The sequence below is a fragment of the Anguilla rostrata genome, chromosome 18 (genome assembly GCF_018555375.3).
Source record: "Anguilla rostrata isolate EN2019 chromosome 18, ASM1855537v3, whole genome shotgun sequence".
Classification (NCBI taxonomy): Eukaryota; Metazoa; Chordata; class Actinopteri; order Anguilliformes; family Anguillidae; genus Anguilla; species Anguilla rostrata.
The window spans coordinates 8,590,282-8,612,524 of NC_057950.1; the positions used below are offsets into that span (position 1 = coordinate 8,590,282).

Sequence of the window (22,243 nt, forward strand, 5' to 3'; positions counted from 1 at the left end):
CCCTCTATGGGTCATATTTGCACCTTAGAACACTCATTTAAAAGGGCAAAGGGTACAATGGGTGCACCTTTAGGGGTTGCTGCCCCAGTGGCAAGCCATTGTACCCTCACAGGTACAATTTTTGTGCAGTTTGTCTGACAGTGTGCAGCTAGGGTGCCATGTGTAATGAATTGTGTTGTAGGTAATGCATGGTTTTATAGGTAATGCATAGTGTCATACGCCATGTGTGTATTTATGGGTAATGCACGGCGTAATTGGTAACATATGGTACTGTAGGTAAGACCACCCTGTCGGTCCCCATTTCCTGTTAAGAAGGAGCGATGAAATCATACTGCCGTTCAGTCCTTTCATTAATCAAGGAGAAAACACAGTCCATGTTCTCAATGGCAGAAGAATGTTGGCTGCAGGATATGAAATATGAATAAAAATCTCTCAGAAGAACGCAGAGTTACTTTAGGATCAGGTATGCCATCACAACATTTGGTGAGAAAATATGGTTAATTTCCTGTATTATGCTCAGTATATATTTGCAACGAGTCGGAATGCAAAGTCATTGGCCTTTCACCAGAAAATGTGCATTTTGTTGCTTTTTTCTTTTTTATGCACTTCGTAAATTTTCAGCATTGTACGTCTGAAATGCATGAGGAAATTGGTTTTGCGTGTGGAGAGCTCAGCTGATTGCTGGGTAAAGGTTAAAACAGAATGGGGAACGGGTGACAAATTTGTGCAAATTTTCCAGAAACAAGAACTAATGATCTGGACCATAAAAATAATTCGCTTACACTCACACACTGTGGTTTCTGTTTTCTAGCTTTCTGGAAGTATAACTTAATTAATTATCATGCACTTCCTCATTTCAGAAAACACACTGCAGCATTGCAACCAAATTTCTGCTGAGTGTACATCACTGACAGCTTTGCTTTTTGTTTTCCGGCTTAATGAAGTCTCACTCTCCTGGTTGCTCGACACCTTAAGGGAGGATTCCCAAAGAATGGCTGCAGTCTATTCAAAGATCATTTTCAACTTGATAGTAGTGATACAGCCTATTGATTTTGGGCTGACAGGCAGTGTAGTGGAACCAGATGTAGGCTACATGGACTAGAGCTTTAGAGAACACTTCCGATTGAGCAGTGAGTTTGCTTGGCTGCTTCAGTTAAGCTGTATTAAAAACAGAAATAACATGCCATCCGAGATCTTGATTACACAGAACGACTGGACTCTGCACGTAATTACAGAGGGCTTTTCCTCCACAGCGCCGGTTCTACAGCTGCCTTTCTGTAATCACTGTTTTCTACCATTCCTGTGGCTCATGGCAGCCATTGTGGTTCATTCCAGCTTTTTGGCGGGAAGTGTACAGAACTCCCTTTCAGTTGCATTTAGCTAGTTGGCGGGGGGGGGAGCGGCGTGACTCCCCCGGATGTCAGTGCCGCACCACCAGCCGTCGCTCATCCCAGTCTTCCTCCCAATCCGCGTCTGCGTTCCTGCAGGTGCTACGTCTCCGGCTCGCTAATGAACACCAGAGCATAGCGGCCTTGGAGGAAGGCTCTGAGGGGAACGCGCCGTCCCGTTTTAACTGGAGCGGAGGCAGCTCTGCCAACATCACCCACAATGCCCAGGCATGTGCCATCCAGCGTCCACAGAGTGGGGTAACCGACGGAGTTTGGGAAGACGGGAGGTTCATCTCAGGCTACGGAATCGGGGCTGGATGTAGCCAGAGCCCAGCACTGTGGCAGTTAGCTCGTTTTTCTGAGTGAATCGGCTTACTCAGTACAAGTGATCACATGCTTCAGATGCTTGGGGACGTCTGTAATCGTATTATTGCGTTATGATGAAACATCCAGGACTCTGTAACGACGGTGATCTCTTTGGACCTCCAGCTGTATTGCAAAATAAGTTTATGGGTCTGTCTAGTTTAGAACTCTGTTCTGCAGGAGTCCTACGGTCTTCTGCAGGAGTTCTATGGTGAAACCAAGTGTGATACATTTCACTAAAAGTAAAACCTGCAGGCACTGTGGCTCTGATTCTGGCCAGCAGGTCTGTAGGGCAACATGCCATTTGCTGTAACGTTGCCCAGGGAAGAGAGGGTTTTAGCCAACCAGGATGACAGCATCATACAGCACACACCAGCAGCCCCTGTGAAATAAAGTCCATCATTTGCATTACGCTCAATTTGTGCACAAACAGAACGTCATTATGGGACTCCATCAAACTCTTAAAGAGCGAACCCGTATGTGCCTGTGCATTGTCTGCTGAGATGTGGAATGTCTATTTTCGGACATTATTGAGACCAGAGTATTTACGTAATGTGAAAAGTGGGTTGTTAATTGTGCAAAATGGCTGCCATGGACCACCCAGGTGCTACACATCGGTGATGGATGAGGTGAGTTTCCCCCTCATCACCGTAAAAAGCACCGAGGTTCGAGAAAAGTGCTATATAAATGTAAGGAATTACACTGGCCTTGTAACCTAAAGGTTACAGGTTTGATTCCCAAGTGAGACACTGCCGTTGTACCCTTGAGCAAGGTACTTAACCTGAATTGCTTCAGTATATATCCAGCTGTATAAATGGATGCTATGTAAAAAAATAAAAAAATGCAAAAGGTGTGTAAGTCACTCTGGATGAGAGCGTCTGCTAAATGCCTGTAATGTAATGTAACGTAATGTGGTGCTATGATGAATAATGAAGGGATTCGCTAATGTTTGGTGAGCTTTCTGGCACAAAATGGCTGCCGTGCATCACCCAGGTGGGTGCTACACATTGGTGGTGGGTGAGGCGAGTTCTCCTTCACCGTAAAGCACTTTGAGCATTCAGAAAAGTGCTATATAATTGTAAGGAAATAGATATATATTCTGACATGGCTGCACTTCCAGTCACAGGCACCGGGTGTCTTTTTCACTCATGATGGCCTCAGCAGGTGTTTTCCAAGAACAATCATAAGCAGGGTGGAGATGATGGACAGGAACTCTGAGGCCTGCATTGGGCGCGTTGGCTGGAGGGGCCGACCTTGTCCGTGTTTACTTTGGTGAGGGCTCGAGCGACTATTAAGACAAAACAATCGAACGATCGACTGGCTGGCAGGATGTCCTTTCAGTCACAGTCTCTGACACTCTAACCCGTTTCTTGTCCGGTCATAACCGGGTGAGCTCTGCTAAAGTATGTTTTGGATCGTGTTGTCAGTGCTGCTGTCGTTAACTTTTACCAGGACTCTCCCCTCAATGTGAGAGTCTGGAACAATCAACACGCAGTTCAGATCAACAGCATCAACACTCCATCCCATTTTCCCATCCCGCTCTTTTTTTAAAGCCTTGTTACATGCATTGCATCACTTGATGAAATGTACTTGGATTTATTAAGTCTTTTACATACACTATTCTCACAGGACAAGAGGAAAGAGGTTGATTTTAATTTTTTCCATTAATCTGTGTCTAAATTAAAACACTTTCTTGTGTGGAGTGTGGAACGTGTCTGAAAGGCTAAAGTCAACCAGTAGTCTTGTGTCATCTGAACAGGTTCGTCAGACCGGTCAGGGTGAGCAGGTGACCAGGCCAATCACACATTTCAGTCAGATCTGCTAAACAGATCAGAGGTGAAATGTGTCTCTGGGGGATTGCACTGTGTTTGAAGAAAACGGTCATTGGGCAGGTAACATTGTGTTACAGCGCTGAACACTGATGAGCACCCTGCCGTGCTTCCGTGCAGGAATCACTACGTTCTTCCAAAGCAATGAAAAAGAACACAGCGAGAACCCAGGGCCTCATTCAGAGCTCACTGAAATACCAAGACAAAGACTTCTTCTGGACCTCACGACTGATCTCTATTACTTCTGCACTGCGTGGAGAACCATCCATGGTGTAGAGCAGGGAAACTCAACTGTCAGCCCACTGGCAATGTAGGCTGCACTAGGCCCTTTGATCATTTAGAAGAAAAAGGAAAAAAGTATCAATTCAGATGCATCACAGTTAAATCCATTCACGTTTGAAGGCGGCATTTAGTTTGTTTATGCATATACTCAATATATTTCATCAATATAATGTTTTATAAATCATACATGGAAATGTGCACCATTTATAAGGCATTGTGTAGTGCATTTGCATCTATTTTATTTAGAAAATATCTACTTGTGTCGTCCCTGAGCAACTAAAAATGTGTTACATTAAGTTACGTAAAACAGCAGCGCGTGCTTTTTGCAATTTGAGATGGATAAGAATACATCACATATATACATACTGTATACAATTTAACTTTACATCACATTATAAATGGCACTGTGCCTTTAAGATTCAGACGGAGCATTTAGTGTTTGAGAGGGTCATTTTACCTGCGTGGAGTCTGTTAAGCTCCACTCAATTCAGGCTTTTGGAATGGCCCATCCTTATGAGCCGGAGTGTGAGGGGAGATTAGGACTCCTTTGTGGGGAGACAGGAGGCCTCCTCAAAAGCCTTAATCCTTTTGTGAAATTTCCAAGTTTCTGAAGGCATTAAAACATTAAAGGGATTCTTTTCTTTCTACACAGCTCATCTTAAAAAAACTACAGTGAATGGTGAAAAAAATGAAGTCTGTCAGCACCTACCGAAAGTACCCTAATTTACTAAAACTCTGGAAAGGAGGGGGGGGGACCAAATCTATGCTGGTGGTACACATTTTCCATGTGAATTGCAACACCTGAAGCTTAGCTAACGATCACGCTGAACACTGACGTTGTCAATTTAATTTCTCCATACAATCTGCATGGGTTTAGTGTCACATGTGGCCACATATGCCCTTCAAGCTTTGCAGGAGATTTTAGCAGAAGAGATTAGTTCAGGTCAACAACTCCTAAAAAGTTCAAGTCCCACCCTGGTGTCCTTTTATCTGGCTAAAGTCTGTCAAAATGGCCCTTGTATAAAAGGGTAAATGGCCATATTCAAATTTGAGTGAGGAGAAGAATTCAGTTTGCATTGCGGGATTTAGTGTTTTCACAAATAAAAACAGAAGGAACTAAAAAAGGAAATTCACTGCGTACATTTTCAGCACCTTGGCATGCAGCCAAAATGCAATTCTGTTAAAATAAATGTTTCTTAAATGTGTAAACTACTGATAAGATGCAATGGTTTGTTAATGCATTCCATTCTTTTCAACGCCCATATGTTGCCAAAGTGTTTCAATACAATGTTTTCAGAGGGAGATACCCATGCCATTAGTTTCATCTGCACTCTCGGATTATCTTTTTCATGACATTCAAAAACTAAATAAATCTTAAATATCTTGATTAATTAGACTCTTGGCCAGCATGGATTTGGGTGCTCACATAACCCAGGCAGTTATATTCTCTTACGTTGCGAGTCGCTCTGGAGACGAGCATCTACTAAATCAATGTAATGAGTGCATTCAGATTAACGCCATTTAAGGACACTGGTAAGGTTTCAACCCACCCAACTTCAGTATCTGACGGGCTGCTGCATTGTACAGTATGTTCTTATTATTCCAGTCCCATTTGGCCACTGACTGTGTATTGATAGTCATGTGACAGGGTGTTTTGGACCAGCACGTGCAGTACCACTGACTGTGCAATGATAGTCACATGACTGGGTGTTTCGGACCAGCACGTGCGGTGCCATTGGCTGTTTATTTTCAAAATGGCAGAGAACTGTTGAGACGTGGCCTCTCTTTGCCAATGCCTGGAAAATCTTATAGCTTCTTTCATTGTATCGGATTGAGGAAGAGAGAGCATGGAAGCAAGAAAAATTCCTACTGGGATGGCAGCCCGAAAAGCAAAAAAAAAAAAAGAAATAGGAACACATATAGTAATAGAATATGTTTTTCGTGTTGGAAAAACATAATATCTAAAATACGGAACTTCTGCGAAATTGTACTGTGAACAACAGGTCCTTACACAACAAAATATATTTTTGGCTGGACCGCAACAGCGTGGCCAGCCCTATAAACACGAATGTCTTTTCACTGAGTCACTGAGTGATGAAGTTACACCGTGCATTTCTGTGACTGAGTGACTGACTGATGAAGTTACACCATTGGTCGGACGGTTCGGTCCAGCCATATGCGAGGTTTTGACCTGGTCTTGTTTCTATATATGGAAATCCAATATATTGGCATTCTTTATTTGTCATTTTTGTGATAATGGAAGGCTGTTCTGATTATATTTTCAGCATTTAACTCATGGTGCCAAAAACTAATGATATCAAGACAACACTGACTTATTCGTGAAATACAATGTTATTTGAAATGTTTCCTATATTGTAAATTGTGTAGAGAAATATATTTAATGATACCCATTGAAATATTTGGAATGCCTCCATATAAAATGTACTAAACCGTGAATTATACTATATTTTTAACTGTATGGCAATTATTTCAGAATCTGTATTGTTTCTCTTCTATTAAAAAAACTACTCGTTTGGTTAAAAAATATCGACAAGGTTTTTATTTTAGCTTCAATGCCATACATTAAAGTAACACTGTTTGACATTTGCCCTTAATAGCTGAAATGGGACTTTCAGTGCTGGGTTATGGGGTGGAACAGTTAGTACACCTTCATCAAGGGAAAAAATATCTCGGGGGGAAGGGATGTTATGAAGGCGTGGAATGTTAATAACAGTCTTAGGAGGCTATTTAAAAATATCCCAGAATGAACTCACACATCCACCTCCATACACCTTTGAACAACAAACTATCGGAAAAGTTTTGATTTCCGCTGGAAACGTGGGATGTGGAATTGAGAAAGTAGCGGGGAAACAAGACATTTGCATGCTATACAAAGATGTATTTTCATGTAAGAAGTCAAATGTCCTTCCCTTTGAAAGTATACTAAGCAATCACTGATTTTGATGACACTCCAGCAGAGCTATGAGTGTAAATAAAGAAAAGCCTGTTTAAACAAAGTAGCCTAAATTATTTGTTTTATTATTTGTTTATACGGGCATCCCTCGTACTTCCTTCTCCAGAACAGCCGCGGGGAAAGTTGATGGTGCTGTTTGCTGGAGGAGTTTGTTTTCATACATCTCAAAACCAGTTAATTTGTGGTTGTGGGCCGGTGCCGCAGTTAGAAGGGGCAGACACGAAATGACAAAAACAGCTGTGTTTTCGCTCGTTATATAGCTACGGATTAAATGGCGACAGGTTTAGTTTGTTACACCGGCAGCCGTATTAATTAGTTTTTTTGTATGGCAGGAATGTTACGTTTTGCGTGAGTAATGTCACCGGTAAAGCCTCCCTAGTCGTGGGCTGGATGCAGTACGGTGAAGTGAAAAAGCATCGCAGAGGAGCCATTCACTCTTCGAGCCGTGTTGACTCAAAAACCACAGCTGGTGTATTTTTAAGAACAGACAGGCTGTGGGATGAGAACACTCTCCTGTGTCTGGAAGGGGAATAACCGCTCGCTCTCTGGAGCAGGACTTAACAGCCAAAACAAACTGTCGGCACCCGTCCAGCCAATTCTATTTTTGATAGTAGGCCTACCAATTCAAAAGATGAAACAACAGACCTTAACAGTAGGGTGCCCACCGATAGAAAGGAAAATGTTTAATTGCTTGCTGCTGGAAGAGCATTGGTCAACCCTGTAGGCTTACTGACAACAGTAATGCATCCCTGTAATATAGCCATACAGTAATAATGGACAGTTTCCTGATTTTCACCTTGGTATTCCACTCTGGTAATCAGGTTCCGATTATGTTTACTCAATTTGCTCATGAAGGAGAAGTATAAACATAATTACTCATAAAATTTAGGTGGGAGGCACCTGATTTGAGCCTATGTGCAACAGTGAGGATAACAACTTTCCAACAGACTCATAAGTAATAAACGTCGACTGGCAGACACTGGGTTGAGTGGGCACAAGTAGGTCAGGATGGCATTTTCCGTTCTCTCTCTCACACGCGCACACACACACCTAAACAGGCAGGCACATGCACGTAAAGACACACAGAACCATTATATGCAACACATGCAGACACACACACACACACAAGCAAATACAGACAGCAAATGTTCACAAAAGTAGTGTATGCGCAAACAGGCTCATGCATATAATCACAATAAACACACGCACACACACACACACACAACATATGGAATACACACAGACACACAGGCATTCACATACACCTACACACACACAAACAGGCATATGCATATAAAGACACAAATACATGCAACACATGCAAACACATAGACACACACACACACAGTCACAGACATAAACACACAGCCAACAGTTAACTCTGCTCCCACACAGTAACCACAGTCTGCTAGCTCAGACCCGTCTTGACCGCTGACTCTGTAACACCAACACTGCTGTTCCTCTTCACTGAGGTTCCTCTGGCCTGGTACAGCCCTTACTGAGCGCGCGTGTTCTCACTTTTCCCTCTGCGCTGCCAGCACGGTCCCTGCTACACATGGTCCCGTGTGGACGGGCACGTTTCAGGGGAAAGAGGCTTTTTTTAAATATCCCTTCCCTCATTGGGTCAACTGCAGAAAACAAAGACCCACAGACGGGCCTCGTTGTACGTGCCTCAGGATTCAGCCTCACGGTACCATAAGGTTATAACAGGCTCATAGTCTTACGACTGTACCATGAGCCTGACCAGGTTGCTCATAACCTTACGATGAGCCTGACCAGGTTGCTCATAACCTTAGGACTATACCATGAGCCTGACCAGGTTGCTCATAACCTTACGATGAGCCTGACCAGGTTGCTCATAACCTTACGATGAGCCTGACCAGGTTGCTCATAACCTTACGATGAGCCTGACCAGGTTGCTCATAACCTTACGATGAGCCTGACCAGGTTGCTCATAACCTTACGATGAGCCTGACCAGGTTGCTCATAACCTTACGGCTGTACCATGAGCCTGACCAGGTTGCTCATAACTACGCTTACATACCTGACCCGGTTGTATAACCATCGATTCCTTTAACCTAACCAGGTTGCTTATATAACCATACTACAGTACCATGAGCCTGACCAGGTTGCTCATAACCATACGACTGTACCTTTAACCTAACCAGGTTGCTTATATAACCATACTACAGTACCATGAGCCTGACCAGGTTGCTCATAACCTTATGACTGTACCATGAGCCTGACCAGGTTGCTCATAACCTTATGACTGTACCATGAGCCTGACCATGTTGTTCATAACCTTATGACTGTACCATGGGCCTGACCAGGTTGCTCATAACCATACTACAAAATTATAAACGTGACCAGGTTGACACTATAATTTGGGATATGGCCACCCAACTTTGGGGATGTGCTTTGCTGATTAACCGGTCGTCAGCTGCTCCTTCTGATTAACCATAGTCTTGTCTAGACGGGGATCTGATAAGAGATGACAATTCAGGCCAGCGCTACTATTGTTCTATAGCTTGATCCCGGTTAAAAACTTGCTAGAAGCAATCAATTGCAGGAAATAAATTTCATTCTGTATTTTCCCTTTCCATACGTTATAGAGAGAGGCTTTGATGTGGCACAAGGTGTTTGTCACTAAGGTAACAAAACAGTCATTTTATGAAAATCGTCAGGTATGTACTAAAATTATTAATACAGTGCAAATGTAAGAGATTTAATATGCATCACATTTAGATCTTAACAATGTTATGGAAAAACAATCAAATTTTTAAATTTTAAGCATCATTTTCACCAATATCATTGTACGTGGTATAATAATATTGCAACTAATGGGAAGTCAGTTGCTTAACCATTTATTCACACAAATTCATGCATTGATGCACACTAATTTTGATTATTGCCGTTTCCCCTACTGAGTTTATGATGCTGCAGACTACATACAGTATGTGTTCTTATAAAACCTTTCATCTCAAAAATGCACAATCCAAACAAAATGTCATCAAATCACATGTGGAAATAAAGAAAAAGCTGTTTAAACATAGTAGCATATCAGTATGCTTTCAGAAAATTGACTAATTGAGAAAATTTATTTAATGCAATAAAACTGAATGAATCATTTCGGCCCGGCCCCTGATTGCTGATACACATCCCTTTGGGAAGTGTACCTGGGAGTCAGGTGATTGATCTCCATCCTTTCACTCTCTAATGCACAGTAAAAACTCATGCAAGACATTTCTGGGAATGGTCCCCTGCATTAGAGAGTCCACCACTGGGGCTATGAAATATTTTCTGTACAAGAAGTAGAGGAATATTTTGGTGTTATCCTGGGGAGTCCATAGCAACTAGGTGCCTCCACCTTGCTGTGTCTCAGAAAAACGCCTGGCAGAATACCCAGGACAGCAGTGGAGAATACTGGCTAGAGAGCTGGGCTTGTAGCACAGTGGTTGCAGGTTTAAATCCCTTGTGGATCACTGCTGTGCTTATGAGCATAGGTTCCGTGCACTTGAACATAGTGTCTGTGCACACAATGGCTAACCTGAGTTGCCTTGCAAAATATCAAGCTTTATAAATGGATAGGATGTAAATATGGAGATGTGTCTGCTAAATATAAAGTGTCATGGTGTTAAAAACACCAAAATAATTCTCAAGTATAAATGCAAGGTACAAGACTCAGTACTGGTTGGCTTATTTCCTTACTGTATATACCTTTGTCTACCATTTAAGCTAGAGGGCTTCCTTAGTGCTGATCAGTCAAGGTTCATTCAGTATTTACTGTTGTATATCATGGACAAGTTCCAAACTGCAAGTATTTAATGTAAATAAAATAACTACTCCATTTTGTCTAGCCTTTTTCACATATTTATCTGAAAAAGGCTAGACAAAATGGAGTAGTCAATGTGTGAAATAGCCTGGGAGGTCACGTAGTAGAGGCAGAAACTCTGGGGATTTTCAAGACCAGGCTTTACACGGTGTTAGATACGATCAATTCTGTAGGTAATCACGGCACTAATTTAGTCAGGAAAATGATGAACTTTGTTGGGCTGAATGGCCTGTTCTCATCTATGATGTGATGATATGTTTTACGTTGCTACGTTTTAAGTTATGATGTTGTGAATGGTAAATGGACTGCATTTATATAGCGCTTTTATCCAAAGCGATTTACAATTGATGCCTCTCATTCACCAGAGCAGTTAGGGGTTAGGTGTTTTGCTCAGGGACACTTCGACACACCCAGGGCAGGGATTCAAACTGGCAGCCCTCCGACTGCCAGACAACCGCTCTTACCTCCTGAGCTATGTCGCCCCCCAGAAATGGAAGCAAAGCTGTTGTAAAGCTGTGGAAGGTGGCTCATGCACGCTGTATTTAATATGACTTATGTGCATCTGTTCACTTGGCCCTCAGAGTCCTCGCCCCTGTTGGATATTTTGCTGATCTCTCCGTCTCACCTCCAGCTGTGAAGGAGACTGCTATTGATGAATAAATGTTTGAGCAGCGTGTACAAATTTATAGCAGAGTGGGTGACTCAAGCCTTAGAACAAGTTGCAAAACATGTTCCGTTTGTCGCAGCGTTGTTCTATGCTTTGTCTTCACCCGAATTTCCTCCCTCCTGTAGTTCAGTGCGCAACTAAAATAAAATCTAATTTAACGAGGGTTGAAGCGTGAAGACGTTCTGAACACATGCCAGCAAGGGTAATCAAATGGGAGTAAATCACTGGGAGTGAAAATTAGCCAGGGTCTTAAATGCAGAAAATGTTGTTTTTTAAACAAAATTTCTTTTTGAGTTCTGGCAAAAATGCTCTAAATGTGAGGCACATTTCTGAGAGCACTTTTGTCTTTAATAATTCTTATAACTTGATCGGGTATTTAGGCAGTGTAGGGTAAAATAGGGGACCTATTTTCTTCATGTTTAAAACCGTGGCAGTTGCTGTAAATCACATGGATTCCACCGCTGGTACATTCTATAGCTGCTGAATTCTGATGAATGGTACCCTGTCATTGTCATTTAGCTTGTACCTACCTACTGTGTGTCTAATAGGAGACTGGAGTTGAGCTCAGTCTTTCCAGGAAAAAAGCAAGAACTGGCCTATTTTAAAAGAAACTGCCAGAAAATTGTGCTAATGGTCAAATCAAGAGCAGTCCATGTAACTGGCTTTTCCAAGAAATGCATTTATACATCTAAACCAGACACCCTCTTGTGATAGATGCTTGCAAATAATTTGTAACCTTAAACATTGAGGAGCTCTTTCTGATCATGAAATATATAGTAATACTTTCATCTGTTCTCTTAGATTAAATACATAAATCACAACAAATTTTTATGTTACTAGAGTTATGTTATGCTATTATGTTATGCATATCTGTGTCTAATGACTGCATGAAATCACATGCGCATATTTAAATGCACGTGTCCATTCCTCCCATATCGGATGATTTGCAATGTCTCTCCGGTATCCAGCCTTTATGAAATGAAGACAGCTATCATGTCGGGTCAGATGTAATGAAATGGCTTTTAGGAGTAATTATTGTGTTGAATGAATGGGAAATAGAAAGTGGATGTGCTTTTTCAGTTTGCTTGGCTGAACATGCAAAGGGCTGTGTTCAAAGAGAACTGAAATTTTACATGATTTATTTGACCGTCAGATTAACTGGAATCATACACTGCAAGAAGGTTTGTGCCTTACATATTTGGCAACTCATATATCAAAGTTGATTTTTTTTACCTGAGAAAGTCACCTTGCTGAAGAGCTGAGCTACAGTGTTCCATCAGCATTGGAATGCATGACCTTCAGTTCCAGCACTCTGACCTCTTCAGTAAATAATACCTCCGATATCTTACTTGATTTGACCCAAACTTGTTATATGGAATGTGTATTATTTCACTTGTCTCTTCACAAGTTAGCAGAGTCAAGTTCTTTAATAAAGCTAATATGGCAGTTGTCCAGTGTAATTGCAGGAAATGATAACAGAAAGAGGGAAAGAACAGAATCTGTTTGAACAGATACTAGCAGTTGGAGGGCTGTTGGTTCCATTACATTACATTTAATTGGCAGACGCTTTTATCCAAAGCGACGTACAAAAGTGCATTTCATGGTCATGGACAACTACAAAACACAGGTTCAATAAGATACAATACTTATTTTGTACAGCTATTTCTAGCCAAGAACACAGTTTAGTTCACACAGTGAACACTATTCTGACCTAACCTCTGCCAAGCCAACTAGGCAGAAGAACAAGCTACAATATTAGGACAAATACAAATGACCAAATTTCCAAAGTAACTCTCAGGATTGACTGAACGTTCTTGAACAAAGTGACTGGTCTATTCAGCAATATCCATACACAAAGCTGAGCAGCTCTGCCCGTTACCACTGACAACAGAAAACTTGAATATTCTTGTGGCGGGTCCTGGAGGAGGGAAAAATAGTTCCCACAGATTTTTCAGAGGTTGTCATTGTTCCCTTTTCAAATCCTCTCCATTTTTTTAGCAGTTTCTCACCATGGTTGCCAGTGTTTTTTCCCCCCATCTCTGTCCCCTGTGGACAGTGGATGAATAGCAAATCACAAAACCACGTCAATGTTATTTTTCTGCAAAAAAAGTGTGTACTTGTTTCCAGGGGGTCATGGATGGAAAGAAGTTCTTATTTTTTGGCCCAACAAAAAGTTCTTGTTTTGCTTTGTTTGCAGAATGTTTTGCAGGGCATACAAAAATTCACCCATAGATTGCACTTCTGCAATGTGGACGTTAAAATACTCATTAAGCTACTGAGTATTGAAGTTACTCATGTCAAGTTTTATTTTCTCTTGTTTAAAAATACATATTTCCTTTTTTGTTTTCAGTTTATTGGTTAGCTTTGATGTAAACTGAGTTGATCATACTCAATTTCCTTAGTTCACGGAATCCTTAAGTAGATTGTACTTGAACATGTGGGGATGTATCTATGGTAATTTAATGTGTGGGCCATGCCGGGAAAGATGTTATGTTTGTGGGTTTGTTGCTGTGGTGGTATACTATTCAAGAAATGTTGTGTAGGGAAAGTACCTTGTATTTTTTGATTTGCTTGCATACTTCTTATTTATCTTGGTCTGTCTTTTTTATGGCTCTGTTATATTCATTTAGCAATCACTAGGTTCATGTAATAAAAGTTTTTTTTTTTTTTTTTTTTAGTAATTTTTTTTATAATCCTTTATTTAACCAAAACATGTTTCTCATTTGCAAAAACACCATGGGAGAAATACCAGAGAGAACAGTTGCAAGCGTGAGTGAGAGAGAGGACGGGGTAAAGCCCTGGAGCGTTTTTTTTTTTGGGGGGGGGGGGTAAGGGCTGTATTCAAGGGGTTATGGACTGTACTCAAGGGCCCACTGGCAGAGATCGTTCTTTTCGTGTTGGGGTCCAACTAGTCAGCACCCAAATATGCCCAACAGGAGGTCAAACCAGCAACTCTACAGCTTCCAGTCCAACACTAGACTACCCTGCCGCCCTAAGTATTGGAGAAGTTTTCAGTAGAAAAAACTGAATACTGTATAGCTACCATTTTGTAAAGCAATTTCAGATCGTCTCCGTATGATGAAAAGTGCTATAGAAATAAAATGTATTATTATTATTGTTATGATATTACTCCCGTTTTTTTTTCCACGAGAGAAAATTGAAACACTTTTTAGTACAGCTTAGGATTTCAGATACTACAGATTTCCAGGAGTGAAGTTTGAGATCCCTGGTTTTAAAAAGGTGGCAGCATGGTTCAGCTGCAGTGATAGGAAAGCATCACAAGCAACTTGGATGGGTGATATTATTTGATATTAGTTCATTAGGGAAGGATGCTGTCCCAGCAGATCCCCTCCTATTATTTACAGACGGAGTTAACGGGAGCCACCGTGTGCAGCCGCAGCACGTAGCCCCGGATCTGCCCGCCTCTCATTTTTAGCGTAGCTTTAAGACGTGCAGGCGGAGAGTGCAGACGGTTGTCCGTCAGGCTGCGCGGTCGTGTGCAGGAGGCGGACCATTCCTTGGGCTCAGAGAGACAGGAGAGCCGACATTAAGCGCTGCTCACCAGAACTAGGCAGGAATGCCATGGACCCTTAGTGACCCCGTCTTGGGTTATCTCAGCAAATTGATTTGACCCACTTAAGGAAATGAAGGGTTTTTTTTTTTTTTTTTTTTTTTTGGTCGGTCTTGTGACTTACAGGGCAGGCTTGTAATTGAGGAGAGGGCGTGATTATTTACCGTGTGTTAGGTGCCAGAACAGGATGGCAGATCACTTTGCATAGAATGTGTGTGTCCTTGACAATCACTCATACGCTTGCTTTTGAGAGTGGGAGGGTGTGTGTGCGTGTGTGTGCGTGTGTGTGCATGTGTGGCGGGAGCGGGGGGGCGGCGGTCAGGTTAAATCTTGATTTTAAAAGCTAACACAATGTGTTCAATAAACATGCAACCCATGTCTCTATATATAGACATAAACAGTGGGTACAGTAGCTTCAGTTTAAACTGCGGAATTAAGCTGTCCTGGGAAATGTGAACTTAATACTTCCGGTCTTGATTCACTGAGCACAAATAAATCGCAGACAATTTTGAAATAATGTGAATCTAATTTACAGTCCTTTGGAAATCCTATACATTTTCACTTCAGTTGCCATATCCTTAATTGAACTGTGTAATTGGCCAAAATGCCATTTTTATGCCTAAAGTAACTTCTTTGAAAATCAAAATGACTACAGCCAGGCCCCATTCACTCCTGCAGATGTAGTCGAGTTGTGCCAAAAATGTGATTCAGCGATTATCTTGCATCTCCTCACAATCTTGCTGTGTTACATGTGTATCATTGAAACTACAAACAATGTTAGCCTTAACACTCACTGACATAATTGCTGATTGTTTCGCTGCGAGGGACATCGATCCCTATGAGCAGTAAAATGTGCCACCAGACACACCACATTTTTGACATCAGCCGTCATATTTTATACTGAGGCATTTCCCTAAAATGTAACTTTTCACTTTTTTCTAAAAATAAATTGTGTGTCAACTTTTAACTGAAACTGCGAAAAAATCAATAGGCAGTCTTGGATATACTGCAATGTGTGTTTTTGCCTATTGGGTGTTTTGTCCATTTATGTATATATATATATATATATATATATATATATATATATATATATATATATATATATACACACATATATATATATATATACATATATATATACATGTTTCATGCATTCAGACATTATTCTACACTACTTTTAAGCATTTAGCCAATAATCATCCAGAATTATTTACAAAAGTGCACACCAGAACGTTGGACAAAGAGCAGAGATCATACCAATTATCAGTGTCACAGCTGATAGGTCTTCTTCTACTTCAAACTGACCTGTTACTTCCCTTAAATTTTTCCCATTCTGGGGCTAGAACTAAAAATGGTGGGGAGAGGGGAGTATTTTTATTTATTTATTTATTTATTACAAATATTTACTTTTCGGTTACAAATGCACAAAATCTTTTGTATTTTCAGTAACTGTCCACTAACTGTAGATTAATGAATAACATTTGATCATGGTATGCTAAGAAATCTTCATGTTCACAACACTTCTCCCCACAACTTCCTGGCCTATTTGCAAATGCACATTTGCAGCTGAACTAAGCATTCTGGTTTCAGCAACTACAGATTACCGCGGTGCTGATATCTCCCTCAGCAACGGACCTTTGTTCACATGCTCACCACACTGAACTCCAGCCGACATAAAAAAAGAGACTTGTTTTTGTTTAAAATGTACTTTTGAATATTTGCAGGGTTAACTGTAGGTGTACAAATACACCAAAGACGCAATGTAAACCGCAAAAAACTGAGATAGCAGAGGGACCGGGGGTTGGTTGGCTGGCATGATGGCTGGCATGAAGTCCAAAGTGCAGGTCAAACTGGTGATCGTGACGCAGTGATTCTCGAGCCCGCGGGTCGGGTCAGGACCTGCTGGTGGGTTGATCGATAATGCTACCCGTGGAAAAATAGATTTACCGCATACCGCTTTAACTTTTAAAAGACGTGCATCTTTAAAAGATTAATCAGCGGAGCTGTTACGTCTGCATGCGGTTGTCTGTATATATGCTAATAAAAAAAGGCGTTCGTTGAAAATATGTTTGGCTATACTTTCATGGTTTTGTGTGTGTGTGTGTGTGTGTGTTTGGGGGGTGGGGGGGCGAAGAAATTGTATTTTCCCATTAAGTAGGTCTGGGGCCACATTTCACTGTTGAATAAAGGTTAAAGGTTGAAATGGGAGGCCATGCTGTGTTACACAAGGCCGTTGACGGGTAGAATAGATAGTCCTGTCTGCAATGGCACTGCGCATTCTGAACTTCCTCACGTAGTGAAGAATGGCTTTGAAATGAAACGGGTATGACAATGGGTCTCAATGGTAGCCATTGGCTCATGCATTCGTCAGCCATTGTCAATTGAACATCTGACTGCAAACTAAGTGGAAAATGTTTTGCATGAAGGGTGATCAGTGATATTGATGCCAGGATTCAGCACTTCAAAATCGAATGTCTCACCGCGCCCCCGACCCCCCAGTCTAATGCATTTTAATGACTGATTTTATTTCAGATTTAAAATGGCCTTTTCAATTTAAGCCCAACAACTATCCTCAATTGTTGGCTACAATAGTGGTAATTAAGGAATTTTACCTCTGTTTTCACAAAGGCGGCGTGCAATTTCTTTTGCAATGTTTTTTTTTTTTTGGACAATGGCAATGTGAACGAAACTGGCAAAATAGACATCCCACAAAATTAACTGAGTGATCGGTTTATTCGATCAATATATTGCTGTGTTTTGCCACTGTTGGGGGTGACAATTTAGTGCCACTTGGAAACTTAAATTTAATTTCATTAAAACAATCATACCAAGCTGAAGTTCACTTGACACGAAAATTGCTTGCCGGGAGTTTCTTGAATTTCTTTTTTGAAAAAACTTCGGGGGCGTCCCTGAAAGAGTGTTGTCATTTTGTGGATTAGCTACGTCATGAGAGCATGGTTACCCTACACGGGAGCCGAGGCACTTCACTTCAGATATCGGACTCAAAGGGGTAAGTGCACTATGTCCGCGGTTCCGTTCTCTCAACCAAGAAGTGAATTGTATTGATTGACCTAAATACCGAGTATTGTCTGTATTACTTAAGTTAATTATATATGCTAATCTACGAATTATTATTGTGTGTGTTAGCCAATTTGGAAGGCAATCCATTACTTTTGCCTGGCCGCGTAGCTATACAAAACGGCTTGCTAGTTAGCTTGTTCAACACGTGGGACGATTTAATTCTAAATGATAGGCTATCAGTGTCCAATTAAGTGTTTAATTCATGGGACATTAATAATATTTAAACCGACTCTCTCTCTCTCTCTCAAAACGCCGTTGTTGAAGCTCACACAAGTACGGAATAAAGGAGCCGTCGCTCTACCGCCAAATACACATATCGAAAGTACCAACATTAAACTATGCGAAACGATCAGTACGTAATTATCTGACATTTTAATTTCTAGTTCGTTTTTACTTTAATTAGTTGTCCGTACTTTCCGAAATGGAGCGCTACGTTACCCTTTACGCTACTTTGACATCTTTCTCATTCATTCAGCGCGAATTCTAAAATATACTATTGAAGTAGTAGTGAGCATATGCGGGTGGACGTTTGTCAGTATAGTGAGTTTTCTGAAGTTTTTGATGTAACTGCAGACGCTTGTTTAATGTGCTTGTGTAAAGATGTAGTTTACCCGCGTTTTAAGCCGGCGCGCAATGCTCTGTCATCTAACTTCCATGAAGCGATTTGAGTGGCGTTTTTTGTATCTGTAGAGCGCCAAAAGAACAGATGGGAAGTAACGTACTCGTAATAGAATTTTGGCGCAAAGCGGGCAAACACGTATGCCAAAGGGTCGAACTAGGTACAGACACGATTCCGTGTGTTTGTTGTTGTAATATTAGCGATTGTTCCACTGCGAATGAACATTTTAAAAAAGAAACAAAACGCTTCCACGTGCTGTGTTATGGATAACTGGAAAGGGGTTGAATCATATAGTTTTTTTTTTTTATCCCCCCAATATTTGTGTAATAAATGTAGGATGTTCTGTTCCCTGTTCTGGTGGGACATTGTGGTAGTGAGACAGCGGGGATCATGCAGAACAATGTATTTGGTGACCCCACAAGACCCTTATTGTGCGTGTGTGTGCGTGCGCTTGCTTCACTGCCTCCAACTGAACCTCTGGTTTGGTGGGCAGAATTGCGTGGGCTAGATCTTTTATGCTTTATGCTGGCCTTTGTTGCCTGTTGATTTTTTTTTTTTAAGGGCTCAAAATATCAGACAGGTAACCCAACTTGGAAGCGAATGTTAATGGAATGTGTAGTCCTGAAGATATTGTGCAGCATTGCAAAGTTATGAACATATGCGAATCAGTGGCTTCACCGCGGACAGAGCGAGTTAGTGGCATAGAGAATCCCCTTAAAAGGCATCAGTCTGACTGCAGTAATTCGCGTGTACATACTGTACTACAGTGTATGGTGATTCCAAGATCTTGGTCACGTCCCTTCACGTCTCACGTCGAAAAAGGGCTCGCAGTAACAAGCAAAGCGTTGTCACGCGAGGCCCCTCGCATGCTCCATCCTTTGACCCCAATTTGTCTGGCAGTTCAACACATTCAAGCGTAATGCTTCACGGAGCAGAGTCTAGTGCCTCCACCCTTTCGTCACATTCACTTTTCAACTCGGTTTGTCCTCTGGGGGCGGCGTGCGTACGTGCGTGTGCTGTCGTTGCTTCTCCTAGTAAAGCGAGGCATTGAGTCACTCCATTGATGTGAACTGTAATTGGTATACATTAGGTTCAAGAACTAAAGTTACGTATTGCAATTTCAGTCAGCCTACTCTGAATTAATAAACAAAACAATTTTGGTCTTGCATACCCAGAATTTTCTGTTATTTCTACCTTTCTTTTTTTAAAGAATGCATTTATAGAGAATAGTTTGGCAAAAGTTAGATTTTTAAAATTCACACAGCGCCTAAAAGTGTTTAATATGAATCTTATGAGGAACCTTGTGGGCGATGCTAATGGCAGTTTTCTTCTGTAGCTGTGTGGAGGCAACTGATCTTTACCCGTAGCCATAGAAGTGGTACTCCAGCTAGTACTGTCATTATTTGTGTTCCCTAGGCTACGAGTTTGGGCTTCAGTAACACACTTTGCCTTGGCAAGTGTTGAGTGCACCTGTGTTGAGGTCTGCTGTACTGTACTCAAATGTGGCTAGTTGAGACTAGGTAGGTTGAATAAGTTTTTAAATGTCGACTCATTTCCACTAGTTTGCCATAATTATGCATAGAGATCAGGGCTTGTGTTTTCAGAACACTTTTGGTCATTTATGTTTTTTTGTACGCATTTAACCGCATAGCTGAGCACCTTGCCAGTAAGGTTGACGGCAACTGTTAACTATTTAGAGTGCCACAACTCTCCCTATACTACATCATCACCAGCCTCTCTGTAAAAAGGATAGAATTCACGGAATTAATAAATTAACTAATTTTGAGTGACGTTTTTAAAAGCAGAGTATGATGCAGCAGAAGTGGGGTCCAATGTGCCCTCAGTAGTTAGGAGAGCATTTTGCAGCTTCTCGGTCATAAGAAATCCATTTGCAAGTTGGGGGAGGTCAATGCAAGGACACGCTCCTCCAGCAGAGTAACTAATCCAGGCTGTGCTGGCCCTTAGTTCCACACCAGTAATCACTGTTAAGGCGACCAACAGGTGAGAAGTCCAGGTAGGTGGATTTAGAGAACAGAAGCTTTGCTCACATGTGGTACAGTAGGACCTCTTGGTGATTCCCAAGATGGCTAACAAACATTCACCCCCCACCACCACCACCACCACCACCAAGCCGCACAGAACCGTCCTCGTCCTCGTGTTACGAACAATGCAGCGTCAATCACAGCCCAGACCCCAGTTCCCAGATAAAGTATTTCTGGATGCATCCGGCATCGATGTAAATTTGATACGCAACCCTGGGGCACTTCATGAACCCAATCCCAGGAAGTGGGTGAGGAATTTTGGAAGATGGCCACGGGTTGCCATTTGTTGGGGCCTGTGATGGACAGTTGCTTGTTGAGGCTGTGCAGGTGCTGGAGAGGTGGACTGCACAGGCGGGGGGCAGTCTCCAGCCCACTCCGATGGGTATTCCAAATTTAGCCCCCCGGCAGAACTTACTGGATCAGAATATCAGCATAGAGGCACCGTCTGTCAGTCAAACCTGTCAGGGTCAGAACCGTTTCCCCAGAGTGGGTTTTAGCAGTGCTCACGTTTATAAGATTTACCTCGGTTTTATTTTTATTTTTATTTACTGCATATCACTTGTGATCTCTCCAAGCTGTCATTTTTGCAGTTTTTTTTTTCTAGTCGACATGGACTGTCAAATCTGCCTTTTTAAGACGCTGTGTTCTGTACTCTGCCTTGACTGGTACACTGCGGGCTTATTAATAGCACAACAAGATATTAATATCTGTTCTTGATACCAGCGATATTAATATATCTTGTTCTCCGACAAGATCCCACTGAATTTTAGAAAGCCAGACAGGCCACAGTGATGAGAATCATCCACTTGAGTCCTATCACCGCTCTGTAAGTACAGAGACCAAGTGGGAAAGGTAGCCTAGGAATGCATGTGTCACTGTAGCATTAACGGCAATGTCTGCTTCTATCTCCGCAAGGGATAGGAGTGAGTTCATGATGAGAGTGTGTCTTCCTTAGGAGGGGGGTGCATGGTTCCACACGAATGGTGTTGCGATGATTGGGTTTCCTGGAAGGGAAATCCTTGTGAACATACAGTGTGCGCAACATGGTGCCACTTGTCCTTGAGTGACTTGGCCAATTGACCCAGATGCCATACTGAAGAGTCTTGATGGCTTCATATCAATCAGTACGATGACTTAAACCAAACTCGTTAGAGGCTCTTTTCATTACAGCTTGTAAATTTTCAATCTCCCATCATAAAATCATAGTCTGGAATTTCAGCTGGGTGATGTCCAAATGTACGGGCATTGGGGTCGAGGCTATTTTCGTTTCAGTTAAGTCAATTTGATGAACAGAACATCTGTGAGGGTTTTCCAGTAATAGAATTGATTGTCCATTAATTTCAGTTGATCCCCTGAATTGAAGGCATTTGGTCGGCTGCTGAAATGTCCCTCGGAGCTGTGAGCTCACGATCGGTGGCCTACAGAGCACTGAAGGGAGGCAGGCCGGGGTGGCTGTGGACGCATCCGTGAGGGCCGGGAAAAATCGACAGGAATGCAAGGCCTTCAGGGAGAACTTGAGGACCATGTGATTCGCCGTGTTCCTGTAATTTCATTGGCTGTAATAACATTTCCTCAAATCAAATTACACGAGATTT

General features: G+C 41.8%; 2 protein-coding genes across 4 annotated transcripts in view; one reads left to right on the forward strand and one right to left on the reverse strand.

Annotated features, from left to right (window-relative positions):
• mtrf1l (mitochondrial translational release factor 1-like) overlaps window positions 1-22,243 on the reverse strand; it is a 66,059-nt gene that overhangs the window by 15,706 nt on the left and 28,110 nt on the right. The gene's annotated exons all lie outside the window — the stretch shown is intronic.
• Window positions 1-22,243, forward strand: part of slc29a1a (solute carrier family 29 member 1a) — a 44,846-nt gene that overhangs the window by 3,478 nt on the left and 19,125 nt on the right. The window contains exon 1 of one of the 2 annotated variants that reach the window (XM_064318083.1): window positions 17,840-17,916. The exons of the other annotated variant lie outside the window; for it this stretch is intronic. The gene's annotated coding sequence lies outside the window, so the exon portion shown is untranslated. Of the gene's footprint in view, window positions 1-17,839; window positions 17,917-22,243 lie in introns of those variants that run through there. 2 annotated transcript variants of the gene reach the window in all.